This window comes from Montipora capricornis, chromosome 14 (assembly GCF_036669925.1).
Source record: "Montipora capricornis isolate CH-2021 chromosome 14, ASM3666992v2, whole genome shotgun sequence".
Taxonomy (NCBI): Eukaryota; Metazoa; Cnidaria; class Anthozoa; order Scleractinia; family Acroporidae; genus Montipora; species Montipora capricornis.
Window position 1 is genome coordinate 24,647,134 of NC_090896.1, and position 7,500 is coordinate 24,654,633.

Here is a 7,500-nt window from a genome sequence, read left to right on the forward strand (position 1 = left end):
GTATTGAATTTCGAGAAGCAGTTTTTTTCTATAGTAATGGCCCAGAATGCGCAAATGCCCGATCACGAAAGACCTGTCTTATGATTAGTTTTCGGCGCAGTAACAAATCCCTGGTCGATATGAGCGTATGCGACCAGCTGAAATGGAATGGGTAAACAGCAGTTCTTTAATATATTCTGGAGCTTGATTGTTAGCAGCTTTGTACACTAAAAGCAGTTTAAACTGAACGCGATAAACAACTAGAAGCCAGTGTAAGGCAGACCAAATTTGAATGTAATCAAATTTTATGTATCCCAAAAATTAATCGAGCAGCTGCGTTAAAGCAATTTTTGAAGACAATCAGTTTGGTTTTTAGGAATGCCAAAAAGAAGACAGTTGCAGTAATCCAAATGTGAAGACACTACTGCATGAAAAAAAGTTTTCGTTAACTCAGGATTGAGGTATTTTCTAATTGGGGGATTTCATACAACCCAGAGAAAGCCTTGCTACACGTCTTAGCAACGAGAATCGACATGGACTTGTTAGAATCGTTATGATAATTTTCACATTACATGTAATTGTTTCTGATCCATTGATTTTAATTATGTATTGTAAAGCGCCTTTGAAAATTGTTTAATTTTGGCGCTATATAGATCACTGGTCTTCCATAAATGGTTTTCATAAATGGAGTCCCCCTTCATATTCTTTTACATTTATGTAAATTAGACCTACTGCCCTCACTTTGAAACAAATGTTCTTTTGAAATTTGCTTGCCGTCGTGGAAACAATCATTTATATCAACTATTCCGAAAACTCGTCCAGTACAGTCTGAAAACGACCTTAGACCCATTCCTCTCACTCCTACTCTGCATGTCAAAAATTCAAGACTTTGCTTGGAAGTAGCTGTATGTAGTTTGGTTCTATAAAAGGCTCTTCAACATCCCTCTGCCTTGTGTTGAAGCAAATCTTTTGGGGGAAGAAAGACTCCTCAACACTCTTGCTGTTCACTTCTTTATTTGATGTTCTCTAACGAGTAGTTTGTTCAAAAGAGCACCTAACACCGATAGATTCGTTTACTTATTAGCGCTCCCGGTCCAGGCAACGCATCACGATTGGTCAAAGGATTAGAGGCTTAGAACGCAATAACGCCAAAAGAAGTGTTTGACATAAACTACGAAGGTGTACCTACGGTTGCACGAAACGTGGTCCACGCCGACGGCTTAAAAATTGCAGTGCCGTTAGGCGTTGAGCGAGTCCATAAAAGACCAATCGCAGTGGCTGGAGGACCAGGATCACTAGCCTAAACCTTCTGGACGGAACGTGATTTCTCAATTAATAGACTTAAAGCAACAAAGACTAAACCAACCAAAATAAGCAAGAGATTAGCAAAAACTAATTAATGTACCTGGCCAAGTCAAACCCTAAACTAATAACGTCAACGCGAGATTAACGGATTAGTACGGTATCGGAGTTCCTAGAACAATAATAATGGTACTACAGGATTGTTTCCCAACAGTACAAGAACATTCGACTTAAGTTTAGCGTTACAGCCTTTGCACGACAAAACGTACCAGAAGCACTTGTCAACACAGTTCTTTTAGTTTCTCTAATTAATCAACCCAGATGGATTAATTCCAAATAAGAAATATATCCTAGTGTGCCCATTTATGAATTAAATTGTTTACAAGATAAGTAAAGGCACGAAAGTTTTCGTGAGAGACGTAGGAACGCTTTTGTGAAGAAACTTAGCCTTTGTGAGTAAACTTAATTGTGTTTTCCAGTACGTGCATTTTGCCTGGCAACAGTGTGGCCCCTTTGTTGAAGTGGTCACGTCCGTCTATCAACACACTGTTTACTAACTTTAACACAAGATCAAGTCTTTCCTGAATCATCCATCACTCACTAATAGATATAAAGATAACTTCACTCCACTAGAAATGGCAAACACACTTCACTCCAAAAAGCTTTGTGCCTTGCAGCACCATTCGTTAAGCACAATTAACTTTAGCTGCAGAAGCATTTGTTACACACAATTAATTTTAATGATATGACAAAAGTGCTTAAACGCGTCGTTAACTAATCAGAACAAACACAATTGAACTCTCAATGTTTTCGTCTTAAACACTAAAAACACTGACCCATTCCAAGCAATTTAATGAAATAATCGTAGCTACAATTTTTATCGTTTAACACTTGTCGACTTCTTACACAATTGGCTTAAATCTCTTGTCGAGCCCGGTCGTTACCTATATGGATGCTTCCTTGACTTTAGCAAGGATTCTGATCACATTGATCACACTATTCTTTTGCGGAAGTTAATTAATCTTGGTGTACGCCCCGCATTTATTTCCTGGTTATGTAGCTTTTTATCCAAACGACAACAAGCTGTAAAGATCAATGACATTATTTCATCATGGCTTCCTATCACTGCTGGAGTTACTCAGGGGACTAAATTAGGACTTATCCTCTTTTTGTTAATGCTCAATGATTTGGGTCTTTCTACCCAATTAGGCTGTAATTGTTGGAAGTATGTTGACGATAATACCCTGTCCGACACACTCTTTCGAGGTCAGTCCTCTTGTATGCAGTCTGATTTGGACAGAATTCACCAGTGGGCTGTTGACAATAACATGCGTCTGAGTACATCTAAGTGTAAGATTATGCGCATGTGTTTCTTCCGCGAGCAGTCAGTTTTGCCAGTTCTTACCATTAACGGTAAGCCACTTGATTCTCCGTATTCTCAGATGTTCTGATGTGAGCACAACCGATCTTGTTACTGTTTTATGTCACTCTCATTAGACCTCTTCTTGAATATGGGTGTATTGTTTGGCACTTCTCCCTTCCTTTATGTTTTAGTGATAAGTTGCAGCCTATCCAAAAAAGAGTCCTTAGGATTATCCTTCCTCACTACTCCTACGCATGAGCTTTAGAGGCACTCAATTTACCAAGTCTTCTGTTGCGTCGTGAGTCCTTGTGCTCTAAAAGTTTTTCCACGTTAACTAGTCTTGCTAACCCACGTTTTATGCCCCTGCTCCCTCTCCGGCTCCGTGGTGCTAATGACTTTGTTATTCCTCTGCGTAACTCTTCTAATTTTACACTTCCGGCAGTGCGTACTGAGCGTTTCAAACGTAGCTTTCTCCCATCTATGCTTTTTAGACAATAAATAGTGTACATTACCCGGATTTTAATTAACTATAGGACACCTTTCATTGTAAATATATAAAACAACTTCAGTTTTCTTGTTTCTCTGCAGTTCAGTTTATTTGTTGACTTTATTGTTTCAGTTCCTCAATCCCTTTCTAAGAACAGCTGCACTGCTGCATAAAGATGGCGTCGTTATTTGACATTCATTTCAATTCAAGTCCTGTCAATACGCAATATTCTTTTCAGTGTGATTTTCATAATCCCACAAATTTCTCGATATCGCCAACAGTAAAGAACAGGATTTAATGCCGAATTCAAGGCAACAAGGAACAGACAGGCATGATGAACGGGAGCATAATATTTTTGCGGGATGCCAATGGCTGGCAATATTTCCGAGCAAAAGATAGGGAGATAACAAGCGAGAAAAAGGACATAAAAGTAGATGCTGTTCCAGGCGGACTTTTTCTCACGAAGTAGATTTATCGCTGGCATGTTTTGCTGTTCAAATTGATTTTGAATGAGATTCCGATGATATCTTGCCACTTTGTAGACACGAAAGTATGCCACTGTTGTCAACAGAAAACCAATGGAAAGAATAACTTTGGGTACCCCGATGTTGGTGGGGTTGTAAAACCCGATAAAAACAGAGGCAGAGATGCAACCTGTCAGCCATGTTGCTACTAAGGCTATAATAACTCGTTTTGAAGTTACCATCTCTGCATATCTTAGATGAAGTGAAACAGCGAGGAGCCTGTCAACGGCAATGGCGGTTAAATTCAGTAGAGAGGTGGACGTGAAAAAAAAAGAACAAAAAATAACATGCCGTTAAGGTGGATGGACATAACAGGTCCATGTGGAAACCTCCATCCACTGTCAACGTCAACAACACTGCGTACATTAACTGGGCGAACAATCCAAAGGCGAGATCAGAGAGAGCAAGACTTAAAAACAACTTCTTCATATTAGTGGGCAGAGATGCAGCGTTCCACAGAGCGCGAATAACCAGGACGTTTCCAAATATTGCAACAGGTGAAAACACAAAGTGAAGAACACTTAACATCCTTCTTTGAAGTTCGAAAACGTCTTCTATTTCGTTCAACTCGGCGAGACAAAACTGGTCGGCCATGTGTGGAGGGTTGTCCAATACAGACGAACTGAATCGGGTCTACTTTTTGGTGAAGACGAACCGTCAAGCGGAAGTCGGGTCGTGGTGTTTGCGAAAGAAAAAGTCGACCCGACTATTGGAAATGTCAGGTGGTGAGAGACTTAGAAAAAATCGTGTATTTGTGAAGATAGTCGAGGCGGTGAAGCCGTCTGGAAATGTTGAGGGGTCGTGACGTGCCGTTTCTTGAAAGATCGAACTGATTGTTGGAAATAGGGAGCTTAAGCAACGACAGCGGCGACGGCAACGAGAACGTCACAAATTTGCATATTTGGTAGGCAAAAACAACAGCTTTGCACGCCCTGCACGTGTGTTTTTCACTTTTGTCCATTTCTTTGCCGTCGTCAGCAAAACTACAAAGTGAAACAGCCAAATTTGAGGTTTTATGGACAACGTCATTACTTGAGGGTAAATTTTCATGTTCTGCCCTAAATTGAGCGCCGTTCCTACCAGCGTCATTTTTGAGGAACTACCACACCCCCGTCATATTAAAAAAGTTGAAATAGTAACGAAGCGATTACAACAACGCCAATTTATATTTTAAGATGACGTTCTCGTTGCCGTCGCCGTTGTCGTTGCTTAAGTTCCCTAATGTCAGGTGGTGAGAGACTTAGAAAAAATCGTGTATATGAAGATACTGGAGGCTTTGAGGACGGCTGAAAATGTTGACGGGTCGCGACGACCCGTCTACTTCGTGACGGGCCGTCATTTGAGGTGGCGATGTCAATCCACCGGGACACAGTTGTTTCGTTATTCATATTTGTTACTCGTTTGCCATCGTCGCGTAATTTTGAAGCGCTAGCCTCTAAGGTGAAACACAAATTAAACATTTTAAAGACACAGGATAGTAACAAGTGCGGCGGGTGTGAGCTTACAATTGTGGCTGGAAACGAATTTGGCAAGACTGTGTTGTAGGTTTGTTATTGTATTTGGTCCCCTGCGCGTGATGTTGTAAAGTATCGGTACACCCCAAAATTGAGAATTTTGTCATTTTAGTTTTTGATATTCCCAGGTACACCTCACTGAGTTGTTGTTGTTTTTTTATTATTAGAAAAAGTCTGCGAAAAAACGTTTCTTCTAGACAAAGTTAGTTAATTATCTCAAATCACAAGCTGTCCACAAATAGCTTTATGTCTCAAAACTCAAATGCAAATTTCATCGAATGAGGCGCACGATTTCAGTTCGTTTACAGCGAGTTTGCATGTAAATGTGTTTATTTTAAGAGTTATTAATAACTGAAACGAGTAATTACAAAGTAGTATTCCTATATCTTAACTTTTTTTATAAATTGGCTTGCAAGTTATTGGCAGTTGTCGGAATTTTCAAGATGTAGGTATCGCTGACGAAAGCATGAAATATTTTATAACAGTAGTGTAGCAGCTGATCCAAAGATTACTCGCCATTGGTTTTTTATAATGATATCGAAATGGTGATTTGTGATTAACGACAATGTACGGTAGTATGAAAATTTGCAGTAGCTATGCTATAATACCAGCAATAACCTAATTTAGACATATCACAATTAATTTTAACAACTGGCATTATTTCGAGGCTGGGGGGGGGGGGTATATTCAACAGTGACTTCCTCTAATCGATTGAAGTGCTGGGTTCATTGTCAGCAGGGAACCGCTTTCTTTTCTTTTCTTTGTTGGTGTAGCAGGATTCAGTTTTCTGCTGGTATAATCCTCCATGTGTCTTGCGCTGAATGTGTGTAAGGAGCAGAAAGCAAAATCCATAAAGTTATTGACGGGTGTATAAGAGATGCGAACTTCTTGAAAGGGTTATAAATGAGTGTCAAACAGTTGGCGGAGAAACGGGCAAGACAACTAGATTTTATCTTCAATAACGCAGGTACAAAGATAAAACGTCTGGTTCTACTACGACCTCGATTACCTGAAGTATCTGTACCTGAATGATCTTCCACGCGACCAGCCAGGGCAGGCAAGACACTGATCGCCGAATCCCCCCCCCCCCCCCCCCAAAATAAAAAAGAAAAAAAAAAAGAAAAGACGGCTCCACACGTTCTAAAGTCGTGACCAAATTGTTATCCCCCCTCACGTTATAGGTATGCTCTCCTTTTATACAAGGTCTTTCCGTGTATTTTGGAACGTCAAAACAACGCTTTCAACAACACTGAGTTCTATTCTAACCGGTCTTTCAATTGTTGCCACACATCCTTTTTGGCCGACGGCATACAATTACAAGTAAGGGTATTATTTCTTCTATAGTGTAGCGGTGGAAGTGTCAAATGGTGAGAGAAAGAAAAACTTCGATGAGAAAGGAGAGCATCGCAGTTGCGTAGAATTTTTCGTTCGTTCTTATAATCCTTCTAAAATTTGTTGTAAAGACATTCATACCGCTGTATTTCTTCCATAAATGTAGAGGTGTTATTCGAGTTGCTTGCCGCCATTTTGAAGCGTGTATATGGACGTGAAGAAACGTGTCCCAACGCTTCCGTCGCTTTTATCGTTTGAACCCGGTTTCCATTAAAAATATGCGATCGCTTGAGAGTCTTTTCCGGTCGTCTCTGTCGCAAGGATAGAACTCGAGTCTATCTCGGACGACTGATCGTTTCTGTCGCAAGGATCGTCCCGGGTTCGTCCCGGGTGATCGCTACAGCGTTTCCATATGATCGTCCCTGTCGCTTCCAAAAATTTGAAGCTACAGAGACGATTGTAACGACAGGGACGACTATTTGGAAACCGGGCCAAATAGTCATCCCTGTCGTTACAATCGTCTCTGTCGCTTCAAATTGCGTATATCGATATTTTAGTCGCTACTCTTTGAGAACGAAGCATACAACATTTTTGAGCAGCACAGCCTCTTTTGCTCATCGAAGTTTTTCTTTCTCTCGCCATCTGACACTTCCAATAGTCGGGTCGAATTTTCAAATGAAAAGACCTGTTCGGATCGTCACGATCAGTCGAGATATTTGTTTGAAGCTACCCCAGGCAGTTCGACTTCCGGCAGTAAACCTTACTTCCTTTTTAAACATCACGACCCGACACCCGGTGAGTCGGGCCATCAACAGCAATTGACGATCCGACTCAGTTCATGTATGTTGGACATGTGTGGAGCAAACCAACATTGCTTTGTGCTTGAAGTTGTCTGTAGTGTTGTTATTAAGGGCTGTATACATAAGGCATAGACACCCATAGACAATGGATCACCTTGGGTTGTTCCTTCTGCTGAAAGTTCCTTGCCTCCAGTAATAA